This window comes from Stegostoma tigrinum, unplaced genomic scaffold (assembly GCF_030684315.1).
Source record: "Stegostoma tigrinum isolate sSteTig4 unplaced genomic scaffold, sSteTig4.hap1 scaffold_213, whole genome shotgun sequence".
Taxonomy (NCBI): Eukaryota; Metazoa; Chordata; class Chondrichthyes; order Orectolobiformes; family Stegostomatidae; genus Stegostoma; species Stegostoma tigrinum.
Genome location: NW_026728150.1, coordinates 241,119 through 255,222, shown reverse-complemented (window position 1 = coordinate 255,222; position 14,104 = coordinate 241,119). Strand labels below are relative to the sequence as shown.

The 14,104-nt window shown below is 46.6% G+C and overlaps 1 long non-coding RNA gene across 2 annotated transcripts in view; it reads left to right on the top strand.

Annotated features, from left to right (window-relative positions):
* LOC132207931 (uncharacterized) overlaps positions 1–10,404 on the top strand; it is a 161,328-nt gene extending 150,924 nt beyond the window's left edge. Inside the window, exon 6 of one of the 2 annotated variants that reach the window (XR_009444019.1) lies at positions 9,639–10,404. This is a non-coding gene — a long non-coding RNA (uncharacterized LOC132207931). Of the gene's footprint in view, positions 1–9,152 lie in introns of both variants that reach the window. The other variant, XR_009444020.1, reaches the window with a different exon arrangement.
* The last annotated feature ends 3,700 nt before the right edge of the window (positions 10,405–14,104 follow it).

Sequence of the window (14,104 nt, the reverse complement as noted above, 5' to 3'; positions counted from 1 at the left end):
TCAGGGTAATGGGATGCAGTGACTCAGTGGAATGTGACGCATTGACTGAGGGAAAGGAGATGCAGTGAATGTGTGAAATGGGATGCTCTGACTGAGGGTAATGTGATGCAGTGACTGAGGGCAACGCGATGCAGTGACTGTGGTTAATGGGATGCAGTGAATGAGGGATAGGAGATGCAGTGAATGTGGGAAATTGGATGCAATGACTGAGGGAAATGGGATGCAGTGACTGATTGAAATCAGATGCAGTGTCTGAGGGAAATGGGATGCAGTGTCTGAGGGAAATGGGATGCAGTGACTGAGGGGAATGGGATGCAGTGACTGAGGGGAATGGGATGCAGTGACTGAGGGGAATGGGATGCAGTGACTGAGGGGAATGGGATGCAGTGACTGAGTGAAATGGGATTGCCGTGACTGTGGAAAGGAGATGCAGTGACTGAGGGAAATGGGATGCAGTGACTGAGGGAAATGGGATCCTGCGACTGAAGGTAATGGGATGCAGTGACTGAGGGTAATGTGATGCAATGACTGAGTGAAATGGGATGCAGTGACTGAGGGGAATCGGCTGCAGTGAATGAGGACAATGGGATGCAGTGACTGGGAAATGGGATGCAGTGACTGTGTGAAATGGGACGCAGTGACTGATGGTAAGGAGATGCAGTGACTCTGTGAAATGGGATGCAGTGACTGAGTGAAATGGGATTGCCGTGACGGATGGAAATGGGATGCCCTGCCTGAGTGTAAGGTGAAGCATTGAGTGAAATGGGATGCAGTGGCTGTGTGAAATGGGATGCAGTGGCTGTGTGAACTGGGATGCAGTGGCTGTGTGAATAGGGATGCAGTGACTGAGGGAAAGGAGATGCATTGTCTGTTTTAAATGGGATGCTGCGACTAAAGTGAATGTGTCTGTGGGGAATGGGATGCAGTGACTGTGGGGAATGGGGTGCAGCGACTGTGGGGAATGAGATGCAGTGACTGAGATAAATGGGATGCAGTGACTGATGGAAATGGGATGCAGTGAATGAGGGAAATGGGATTCAGTGATTGTGGGGAATGGGATGCAGTGACTGAGGGAAATGGGATTCAGTGACTGAGATAAATGGGATGCAGTGTCTAATGGAAATGGGATGCAGTGAATGAGGGAAATGGGATTCAGTGGCTGTGTGAAATGGGACGCATTGACTGATGGAAATGGGATGCAGTGACTGAGGGAAAGGATATGCAGTGACTGTGGGAAATGGCATACTGTGACTCCGGGTAATGGGATACAGTGCCTGAGTGAAATGTGATGCACTGACTGAGTGAAACGGGATGCAGTGACTGAATGGAATGGGATGCAGTGACTGAGTGAAATGAGATGCAGTTAATGAGTGTAATGGGATGCAGGGACTGATGGAAATTGAATGCAGTGACAGAGTGACATGACCTGCAGTGCCTGATGGAAATGGGATGCAGTGTCTGTTTGAAATGGGATCCTGCGACTGAAGTTAATGGGATGCAGTGACTGAGGGTAATGGGATGCAGTGACTGCCTGAAATGGGATGCAGTGACTGCCTGAAATGGGACGCAGTGACTCAGTGAAATGTGATTCCATCACTGAGTGAAATATGATGCACTCACTGAGTGTACTGTGATTCAGTCACTGAGAAAACTGTGATGCAGTCACCGAGTGAAATGGGATTCAGTGACTGAGATAAATGGGATGCAGTGTCTAATGGAAATGGGATGCAGTGAATGAGGGAAATGGGATTCAGTGACTGAGATGAATGGGACGCATTGACTGATGGAAATGGGATGCAGTGACTGAGGGAAAGGAGATGCAGTGACTGTGGGAAATGGCATACTGTGACTCAGGGTAATGGGATGCAGTGACTCAGTGGAATGTGACGCATTGACTGAGGGAAAGGAGATGCAGTGAATGTGAGAAATGGGATGCTCTGACTGAGGGTAATGTGATGCAGTGACTGAGGGCAACGCGATGCAGTGACTGTGGTTAATGGGATGCAGTGAATGAGGGATAGGAGATGCAGTGAATGTGGGAAATTGGATGCAATGACTGAGGGAAATGGGATGCAGTGACTGATGGAAATCAGATGCAGTGTCTGAGGGAAATGGGATGCAGTGTCTGAGTGAAATGGGATGCAGTGTCTGAGTGAAATGGGATGCAGTGACTGAGTGAAAATGGATGCAGTGACTAAGGGGAATCGGATGCAGTGAATGAGGACAATGGGATGCAGTGACTGAGGACAATGGGATGCATTGACTGAGGACAATGGGATGCAGTGGCGGCGGGCAATGGGATGCAGTGACTGAGTGAAATTGGATTGCCGTGACTGTGGAAAGGAGATGCAGTGACTGAGGAAATGGGACGCAGTGACAGATGGAAATGGGATGCCCTGACTGAGTGTAAAGTGAAGCATTGAGTGAAATGGGATGCAGTGGCTGTGTGAACTGGGATGCGGTGACTGTGTGAACTGGGATGCAGTGGCTGAGTGAAATGGGATGCAGTGGCTGAGTGAAATGGGATGCAGTGGCTGAGTGAAATGGGATGCAGTGGCTGAGTGAAATGGGATGCAGTGGGGAGTGAAATGGGATGCAGTGACTGGTGGAAATGAGATGCAGTGACTTAGGGAAAGTAAATGCAGTGTCTGTGGAAAATGGGATGCTGCGACTGAGGGAAATGGGATGGAGTGACTGACGGAAATTGGATGCAGTGACTGAACGAAATGGGATGCAGTGACTGAGTAAAATAGGTTGCAGTGACTGAGTCAAATGGGATGCAGTGACTGAGTGAAATGAGATGCTGTGACTGAGCGTACTGTGATGCAGTGACTGAGGGTAATGGGATGTAGTGACTGATGGTAATGGGATGCACTGACTGAGGGAAATGGGATGCACTGACTGAGGGAAGTGGGATGCAGTGACTGAGGGAAATGGGATGCAGTGACTGAGGGAAATGGGATGCAGTGACTGAGTGAAATGAGATGCTGTGACTGAGCGTACTGTGATGCAGTGACTGAGGGTAATGGGATGTAGTGACTGATGGTAATGGGATGCAGTGACTGAGGGAAATGGCCTGCAGTGACTGAGTGAAATGGGAGGAAGTGACTGAGGAAAGGAGATGCAGTGACTGTGGGAAATGGGAAGCGGTGACTGAGTGGAATGTGAAGCATTGAATGAGTGAAATAAGATGCAGTGACTGTTTGAAATGGGATGCAGTGGCTGTGTGAACTGGGATGCGGTGACTGTGTTAACTGGGATGCAGTGGCTGAGTGAAATGCGATGCAGTGACTCAGGTACTGGGAAGGAATGACTGAATTAATAGGGATGAAGTGCCCGAGCGGGCTTGCGGTGCAGTGACTTAGGGAAATGGGATACAGTGCCTGAGTGAAATGTGATGCACTGACTGAGTGAAACGGGATGCAGTGACTGAATGGAATGGGATGCAGTGACTGAGTGAAATGAGATGCAGTTAATGAGTGTAATGGGATGCAGGGACTGATGGAAATTGAATGCAGTGACAGAGTGACATGACCTGCAGTGCCTGATGGAAATGGGATGCAGTGTCTGTTTGAAATGGGATCCTGCGACTGAAGTTAATGGGATGCAGTGACTGAGGGTAATGGGATGCAGTGACTGCCTGAAATGGGATGCAGTGACTGCCTGAAATGGGACGCAGTGACTCAGTGAAATGTGATTCCATCACTGAGTGAAATATGATGCACTCACTGAGTGTACTGTGATTCAGTCACTGAGAAAACTGTGATGCAGTCACCGAGTGAAATGGGATGCAGTGGCTGAGTGAAATGGGATGCAGTGGCTGAGTGAAATGGGATGCAGTGGCTGAGTGAAATGGAATGCAGTGACTGACGGAAATGGAATGCAGTGACTGACGGAAATGGGATGCAGTGACTGAGGGAAATGGGATGCAATCACTGAGTGAATTGCAATGCAAAGACTGAGGGAAAGGTGATGCTGTGACGATGGGAAATGGGATGCAGTGAGGGTGTGAAATTGAATGCAGCGTCTGTGAGATACGGGAAACAGTGACTGATGGAAATTGGACGCAGTGACTGTGGTGAAGGAGACGCAGTGATTGAGTGAAATGGGATGCAGTGACTGAGTAAAATACGATGCAGTGACTGAGTAAAATACGATGCAGTGACTGAGTAAAATACGATGCAGTGACTGAGTGAAATGTGATGCAGTGACTGCGTGAAATGGGATGCAGTGACTGCGTGAAATGGGATGCAGTGACTGTGGTGAAGGAGATGCAGTGACTGAGGGAAATGGGATGCAGTGACAGAGTGACGTGAGCTGTAGTGTCTGATGGAAATGTGATGCAGTACCTGATGGAAATGGGATGCAGTGACTGAGGTACTGGGAAGGAGTGACTGAGTTCATGGGGATGCAGTGCCCAAGCGGACTTGGGGTCCAGTGAGTGAGGGAAATGGGATACAGTGCCTGAGTGAAATGAGATGCAGTGACTGAGGGAAATGGGATGCAGTGACTGAGTGAAATGAGATGCAGTGAGAGAGAGAGAAATGGGATGCAGTGACTGTGGGACATGGGAAGCATTGACTGAGTGAAATGCGATGCAGAGACTGAGGGAAAGGAGATGCTGTGACTATGGGAAATGGGATGCAGTGAGTGTGGGAAATTGAATGCAGCCCCTGTGAGATACGGGAAACAGTGACTGATGGAAATGGAATGCAGTGACTATGGTGAAGGAGATGCAGTGACTGAGTGAAATGGGATGCAGTGACTGATGGAATTGGGGTGCAGTGACCACATCAGTACTGGGTGATGATCCTGGCCAGGTGTTAGATTTCAAAGTCGTTGATCACCTTGGTGATAGCGATCACAATTCTGTTATGTTTACTTCAGTGATGGAAAGGGATAGGTGTACACCACTGTGCAAGAGTTATAGCTGGCAGAAAGGCAATTACGAAGAGATTATGCAAGATTTAGGGAGCATAGGATGGGGAAGGAAACTGCAGTGGATGGGCACAATAGAAATGTGGAGCTTATTCAAGGGAAAGCTCCTGTGTGTCCTAGGTAAGTATGTACCTGTCAGGCAGGGAGTAAGCTGTAGGGTGCGGGAGCCGTGGTTTACGAAGGAAGTGGAATCTCTGGTCAAGAGGAAGAAGAATGCTTCTGTTACTTTCAGATGTGAAGGCTCAGTTAGGGTGATTGAGGGTTACAAGGTAGCCAGGAAAGACCGAAAGAGAGAGCTCAGAAGATCCAGGAGGAGACATGAGAAGTTGTTGGCGGATAGGATCAGGGTAAACCCTCAGGCTTTCTCTCGGTATTTAAGGAATTAAAGAATGACAAAAGTAAGATGAGGCCCAATCAAGGATAGTAGTGGTAAGTTGTGTGTGGAGTCAGATGAGATAGGGGAAGCGCTAAATGAATATTTTTCAACAGTATTCACTCTAAAAAACCACAATGTTGTCGAGGAGAATACAGACATACAGGCTACTGGACTAAGTGGGATTGAGGTTCACAAGGAAGAGGTTTTTGAAATCCTACAGAGGGTGAAGATAGCTATGTCCCCTGGGCCGGATGGGATTTATCCTCGGATCCTCTGAGAATCCAGGGAGGAGATTGCCGAGCCTTTGGCATTGATCTTTAACTCATCATTGTCTACAGGAATAGTGCCAGATGACTGGAGGATAGCAATTGTGGTTCCCCTGTTCAAGAAGGGGAGTAGAGACAACCCTGGTAATTATCGGCCAGTGAGCCTTACCTCAGTTGTCGGTAAAGTGTTGAAAAAGGTTCTGAGGGATAGGATTTACAATCATCTAGAAAAGAATAAATTGATTCGGGATAGTCAGCACGGTTTTGTGAAGGGAAGGTCGTGCTTCACAAACCTTATTGAGTTCTTTGAGAAGGTGACCAAACAGATAGATGAGAGTAAACCGGTTGATGTGGAGTATATGGATTTCAGCAAGGCGTTCGATAGGGTTCCCCATAACAGACTATTGTACAAAATGCAGAGGAATGGAATTGTGGGAGATATAGCAGTTTGGATCGGAAATTAGCTTGCTGAAAGAAGACAGAGGGTGGTAGTTGATGGGAAACGTTCATCCTGGAGACCAGTTACTGGTGGTGTACCGCAGGGGTGGGTGTTGGGTCCACTGCTGTTTGTCATTTTTATAAATGACCTGGATGAGGGCGTAGAAGGATGGGTTAGTAAATTTGCAGACGACACTAAGATCGGTGGAGTTGTGGATAGTGACAAAGGATTGGTTGCAGAGGGACATAGATAAGCTGCAGAGCTGGTCTGAGAGGTGACAAATGGAGTTTAATGCAGACAAGTGTGAGGTGATGCACTTTGGTAGGAGTAACCAGAAGGCAAAGTACAGGGCTAATGGTAAGATGCTTAGTAGTATAGATGAGCAGAGAGATCTTGGTGTCCATGAACACAGATCCTTGAAAGTTGCCACCCAGGGTGACAGGGCTGTTAAGAAGGCATACAGTGTTTTAGCTTTGATTAATAGAGGGATCGAGTTCCGGAACCAAGAGGTTATGGTGAAGCTGTACAAAACTCTGGTGCGGCCGCACTTGGAGTATTGCGTACAGTTCTGGTCACCGCATTATAAGAAGGATGTGGAAGCTTTGAAAAGGGTGCAGAGGAGATTTACTAGGATGTTGCCTGGTATAGAGGGAAGGTCTTAGAATGAATGGCTGAGGGACTTGAGGCTGTTTTCATTCGAGAGAAGAAGGCTGAGAGGTGACTTAATTGAGACATATAAAATAATCAGAGGGTTAGATAGGGTGGATAGGGAGAGCCTTTTTCCTCGGATGGTGACGGCGAACACGAGGGGGCATAGCTTTAAATTGAGGGGTGAAAGATATAGGACAGATGTCAGAGGTAGTTTGTTTACTCAGAGAGTAGTAAGGGAATGGAACGCTTTGCCTGCAACGGTCGTAGATTTGCCAACTTTAGGTATATTTAAGTCGCCATTGGATAAGCATATGGGCGTACATGGAATAGTGCAGGTTAGATGGGCTTGAGATCGGCATGACAGGTCGGCACAAGATCGAGGGCCGAAGGGCCTGTACTGTGCTGTAATGTTCTATGTTCTATGGCTAGCTCTCCCTGTGCTCCGTGTGATTTAACTTCCCTCTTGGAGTACCGTGAGGAACCACCTTGAACGCCTTACTGAAGCCCGTATGCGTCCATCTTTCTGCCTTCGTCAATGCTCTTGATTACTACTTTAAAAAACTCAATCAAATTACATGAGTTATGATTTCCTGTGCACATGTGTCCTCGGATCCCATGGACTGTTTCCTGTTCTAACAGTCTTCAAATGGGGGATCTTGTCAAAAGCTTTGCTGATGCCCAAGTAGACTGTATCAAATGCATTGCCCTCATGCACACACCTAGTTAGCTCTTCAATCATAGATTCATAGAGTCATACAGCACAGAATGAGGACCTTCAGTCCCAATCATCTGTACTGATCAGGTGTCCCAAACTTAACCGGTCCCATTTGCCTGTGTTTGGTATCCGTCTAAACCTTTCCTAATTGTGTACCTGTCCAAATGTCTTTTAAATACAGCAATTTTATCTGCCTCGACCACATCTGTTGGCAGCTCCTTCCATTCACGAACCCCACCCCCCCCACCCCTTGTGGAAAGTTGGTTGAAAGTCAAAGCTGTGAATGTTAGAGATTCATCAACAAACCTCTTGCTGTCAACTGAAAGAAACCAGAGCTGATAAATCTCATTAGTAAACAAAATCATAGTTCTCCAGATTTAGTAAACATTATTTAGTAATTCCTCTTTTAATAGCTCTCACACAGTTGGCTGTCACTGAGGGGACTTCTCCTTGTACATTTCCTGCCATTAACCCAGTGCACTCTACAGGGACAGAAGACAGTAAAACTAAATAAAGAAACTCTAATTGAAAGAAAGAAGAATTATGGAAATGTCCTGCCCTCACCCCTTCTTTCCTCACAACCGCTCCCCACCCCTTTCACAAAGAACGATCAAACGAATGCTGTTGTAACATCTTACTTTGTTCCAATCCCAGTTTATTTGTTGCTGAAACAGACTTTCTTGCTATTGGTCCCTTTGCACTTAATTATTCCAATGCACCCTGCGCACCTCCCGCTTTCTATTCTCGATAAAATCAGGGTCTTCTGCTGTTTATGTTAACCGTTCATAGCACATCCTGTGCCCCTTGACCTGCATCAATTCCAAGTTCAGCAAATCCTCAATTTTAATATTAATTAATAAACTCTAGTTTCGGTTTCAAATCCCTCCACGGTCTTGAATCCCTCCCCTAATCTCTGTAATCCCCTCCAGTCTCCTAGTTTTCAGAGCTATCTACAGTATTACACTAACTCATTCCTGAACATTTCCAGTTGTAGTTAGCTCACAGGTGGCATTGCTGTGAGCTGCCAAGGTACTAACACTGGAATTTCTTTCCTCAACCACTCTGTCCCTCAACCAGTTATTCCTCATTTCGTACACTGAGCATGAGTGACCTGCAGTGAGGTCTCAAGGAATTGGTGCCAGTTCACCAGAGGATGAAGTCACACTCCATTTCAGCTACAGGGGATTCAGATGAGAACTGCAATGGGGATGGGGTGGCCGACAGAATAAGGATTGGTGCATTGGCAGGTTAGAAAGCCTGCCATTAATGTCACGGAGCATGAAAGACTCTGGCTTCAATCTGGCGCAGTGTTTGGAACCCATCCACTCCAGCACTGAGTTGTGGCCAACCTGATGGGAACAGTTACAGACTGAGTCATGATTGGTATCTCTGCTCCAGAAAAAGCAGAAGCTGTTGTGGTACAGTCGTGGGTGGGCCCTTCTGGAGCTCGAGTTACTCAGGATAAACACAATAAAAATCATCAGCTTTCACCTGCAGTGCCACAGTCACAGGGATCGCACTCTGTGGGAGCATTAAGCAAGAAAAAGGCACCTGTAATACTGGTATGAAGGAAATAAATGAGGGCAGTTGATATTTGCATGCATTATGGCATAGATTGTTCAACATTATTATTGTTTTGAAATATCGATATTGTGATGGCATTTACTGTTGTTTGTAGACAAGTGGTGCAGTGGTAGTCAACAGCCAAGGAGAGGGAAGGTTCAGCCTTGTTAGTGGAATTTGAGCTTACATTTACCTGTATTACAGTTGGTCGAGTGGATCACAGAAAGTCTGGCAACAAAAAAGCTGCAATGGTTACCTCGTCACTGCTTCCAACTCCTCCTCTTTCTCAGCTGGTGCCCGATCACTGGCAGCGACAGCGTACCCTCATGATGCCAAGGTTGGAGACTATCAAGAATCATGACGACACCGGCCCTTCTCTGTACTGCAGGACTGCCCCAGAGTGCTCCAGGCAGCAGAAACAACATTGAACTACTCCAGTGGTCTGCACCATTACATTTCCTGTGGTACTTTATGCAGCCCCTCTGAGTGTGTAATACACACTCCCATATGGACCACGTCATCAAACAAAGGCTCTTGTCACCTCCTCATTACTTCAAGTTGTTCAAATGAGGATGGCAGGGCAGAATATTGAAGAATTATTACAAAGTCTTCTGTTCAGTATCCTGCTGCTCTCTGACAAGGAAAACTGAAATGTACTTGATTTTCATGTAATTTTGATTCCCATTACAGGTCCTTACGGGAACAGGAAAAATGACAAGCTGGAAAATTTTGCAAGTAATCTTTGGGCCAGCCTGGAATCTTCCCATCCTCTGGCCATGACCTTGTGACCCTGCTTGGAGGTTGTAGTTACAGTTTCAGAAGTGATCAATTCCAGTGAGGATGTCTGTACTAAGGTGAAAGCTCACGCACAGTTCTTCACGACGGGAAAAATGGCTCCATTCAGACTCTGGAGATTCAGGTATCCCACTGAGAATCGTTGTCTCCTTCATCATTCACCTTATTCCAGTCACCTGTCCTGCTCTGTGTGATTTCTGTCCATTCTCTCAGTCATGCTTGTCTGAGGGGATAGCCACTACTGTAGCCCTGTTGTTGACTTGTGCAGTATCCTCACAGTCAGGGAATGCTTCCCCATTCCTGAGAGATTTCAGCTGGCTTAAACAGCTCTGAAAACCACTAAACACTTTTACAAGAGTCAGCGGAAATCCACTTGCATCTAACCTGTAAGTAGTTGGTGATATCTCTATCCTCACTGCACTGGATTAAGAGAGGATTGTAACTGGAATACTGAGGTCAAAACATATACCATTAGCATCCAAGCAGCATTACGCATACTTCCATCAGAATGTGAATCAGATGACAGGGATTATACCTAGCACTTGGAGAACTGACAGAAACCCCAGGTTACTGTGTCAGGAAAGTTCCAGTGAATGAAGTGCCAACCGAGCACTCACCATTCGGGGGCAGTCTGTGGCTAAAACCCCACTCACTGAGAGATGCTGGCCAAACAGAGACTAGTGTCTCGCCATTGCAGGTGGTGCCACCAGGAAGGGTGGCTGATGCTGGTACTGCAATTAATCCAATGCTATTAGTGAGTCATGAACAAATTGGGGTCGTGGGAGAGGTTTTCTGGCCAGGGAATCAGGAGGTTGTAAGAAAAGGTAGTCAGGTGCTATCTGTTAGCCATCGCTACTAATATGGCATGGCGGATCAACGGTTAGCACTGCTGCCTCACAGCTCCAGGGACCCAGGTTCAATTCCAACCTCAGGTGACTGTCTGTGTGGAGTTTGCACATTCTGTATATGTCTGCATGGGTTTCCTCTGGGTGCTCCAGTTTCCTCCCACAGTCCAAAGATGTGCAGGTTAGATGGCTTGGCCATGCTAAGTTTCCCAGAGTGTCCAGGTATGTGTGGGTTAGGTGGGTTATAGTGGAATGGGTGTGGGTGGAATGCTGCAAAGGTCAATGTTGGGTCAAAGGGTCTGATTGTACACTGTAGGGATTCTATAATTAAGAGTTTTACTTCTCAAACTTTCTGTGTGATATCTGTTCAGCCTAAGTTATTAATTGCCCACTCAGGGGAGTAAAGACCATTTACCAGCCTTCCCAATCGAGACTGCATCAGGGTAAAACTTGAAAGACAGTCAGGTCCGTACTTACACTCTCCAGCTCAAACCCCGCATAAAGAGAGGGGTGTTAAATTCTACCCTTCATGTACAAAATCCAGCACCTACGTGATTGCCTGCAAAAATGCCATCCATCACTGCCCACAACAGAAGAGTGAACCTGGCAGAAACGCAGAATTGCTACAACGCAGAAGGAAGACATTCAGCCCATCATACTTGCCAAGCTCTCTGAGCACTCTAATTTAAGGCCAATCTTCTACCTTTTTCCAAAAACCCTGCATGTATTTTTTTTTCTGTTTAAGTAACCATCCCTCTTGCGTGCCTTCGCTTAATCTGCCACCACCACATTTCCGGGCAGTGGATTCCAGGCCCAGATCACTCACTGGTTGAATAAAGTATTTTTTCTCACTGGCCATTTGCTTCTTTTGTTAGCATCTTTGAAACTGTGCCCTCTGGTTCTAGATTCATTTTAGGAGTGGGAACATTTTATTCCTAGATAACAAGGTGTAGAACTGGATGAAGAGCTTTCTGAACTTTCTTCAGAAAAATGAAGTAGGGTCTAGGCCTGAAATGTCAGCCTTCCTGCTCCTCTGATGCAGCTGGGCCTGCTGCGTTCATCCAGCTCAGCACCTTGTTATCTCAGATTCCCCAGCATCTGCAGTTCCTACTATCTCTGAAGCATTTTATTCCCATCTGCTTTCTCCTGAGCACTCATGGTTTTGGAAAGTTTCTATCAAGTTTCCAAGGAAAGCAGTCCCAGTACCTTGAAAAAATCCTCATAACTGAGTTTCTCATCCCTGAGAATCATTCTCATAAATGGAGGCGTTGTGACAACATCACTGGACTAGTAATCCGGAGATTCAGGTAATCAGAATCAACTTTCACCATGACGCATGTTTGAATCCAATTTCAATTTAAAAACAACACCCAGGAATGAAAGTCTAATGGCGCCCATGAAATGGACCAACGACTGTGCTGTACATTTCTATGACTCTATGTCTCATAACAGGTCGCAGTACATTGGAGTTTTGTGTCATCTGCACAGTACAATGTTGTCCCCTGCACACCCAAGCCTAGATCATTTATGTCCGTATCAGGAAAGCAAGGGTCTCAATACCAGCCTCAGGGGAACTCCACAACAAACATCCTCTCAATCAGAAAAACACCCATCACACTCTCTTTCTTGTGATCAGAGATAATGGGAACTGCAGATGCTGGAGAATCCAGGATAACAAAGTGTGTAGCTGGATGAACACAGCAGGCTGAGCAGCATCTCAGGAACACAGCAGCTGACGTCAGCTTTGGTGCTCCTGAGATGCTGCTTGGCCTGCTGTGTTCATCCACCTACACACTTTGTTATATTACACTCTCTTTCTTATCCCTCAGACAATTTTGGATCCCTTTCATTCTGAGATTTTCTTCAAAAATTGTACAAAATGCTTTTGGATAGCCCATGCACAGCACAACAGCATCTTTGTCCTTTTCAACCTTCTCTGTTACCTGCGACTATCTCAAGCATCCAAATGATGTGGGCAAGTGGATACTGACGTTATTGGATCTTAAGACACGGAAAATAACTCATTGATAATGTGGTATCCCAAATTAGAACCATCAGAGATTTACATGTCGGTGATAATTTACGCACATGAGAGGGGTGCAGACACTTAGAGCCATTCAGCCGCTAGGTGAAAACATTTCCGAGTTAATTGCCACCCTGCGCAGAGTGCACATACAAATCTTGATGACAAGCATGGCCCCAAGTCAGACAGCATCATTAGCATTGCTTCCAGATTAAAAATAACCCAGGGAGAACAAGACACTGCCTTTCAGACAGGTGTGGAGATAATTCCCAAATAACTAGCTTGATCCCAGACCATAGATGGGATGTACAATTATGGATTGACCAGATAAGGAACCAGCCAGGGTGCTCAATGATAACTGGTTAACATGGCGGGGAAGGGAGTGAAAAAATAACGAGACGTGCTAATCGGAATTGAGCTGTATTTGTGTGTTAAGTATAATTGAAGGGGCGTAAGAAGTGGGAGAGGGCTGTGGTGGCGGGTGGAATGATTGATGGAAGCCGCATTTGCTTCTTGTCCAAGTTTAATTCACTTCCGGAGACGCCGGTATTATTTTCAAATTGGCGCTATTTGCAGCGTAAAATTGCAATCGCCAAATGTTATGCTGACTCCTGAGACAGCAGGTTGGCAACCCCCAGTGAAAAGGGACCAGGTACCAACGCTGCATCACCTTGCAGTTCTTAATCCAGGATGATAGAGAGTTTGGAACAGTCCCGGCCAAGTTGAAGTTACAGCATCCATTTCCATCAGTTAATATTGTGACGAGCATAATGTTTAAATGTGCAGTTTCACCTGTTCAATTCTTGTCTATCGACCAATAAATACAGATGTTGCAATGGTGGGAAGGATTAGCGGGATGTTAGAAAGCAAAGCGGTGTTATTTTCAGAAAATGGTTACAAACCAGAGATTTTAAAAGGATTAGTTCCACCCCTTTCCCACCCCACCCCCAACACGCACTTTTTGGTAGGGGTTTCCTTTAAGAGCGCTTCCAGAAATAAACCTGCCTTGGCCCAGGTTCTGTCCTATTTGGTATGAGAGGGATGTGATGATTTGGCTCCTGTACAATCTTCCTCCGCCATGCGGCAGGGTAGGAGCATTGAAAGCAGATCTCAGCTCTTGTGGAGAGAGAGAGAAAGCGTGAGGCAGCGGCTGCGAAACGCGATGGGAGTCAGGACGGACGGAAGAACCATGGCATCGCCGCTGTGTACTTAGTGCAGCCACCAGGCTCTCGGGGGAGGACAGCAAGGAGAATTTTGTGTTGTCCTTTTTATTTGCAATAATCCGGGGTGGGGAAGGGGAGAGAGAGCTGAGATAATGGGAACTGCAGATGCTGGAGAATTCCAAGATAATAAAATGTGAGGCTGGATGAACACAGCAGGCCAAGCAGCATCTCAGGAGCACAAAAGCTGACGTTTCGGGCCTAGACCCTTCATCAGAGAGGGGGATGGGGAGAGGGAACTGGAATAAACAGGGAGAGAGGGGGAGGCGGACC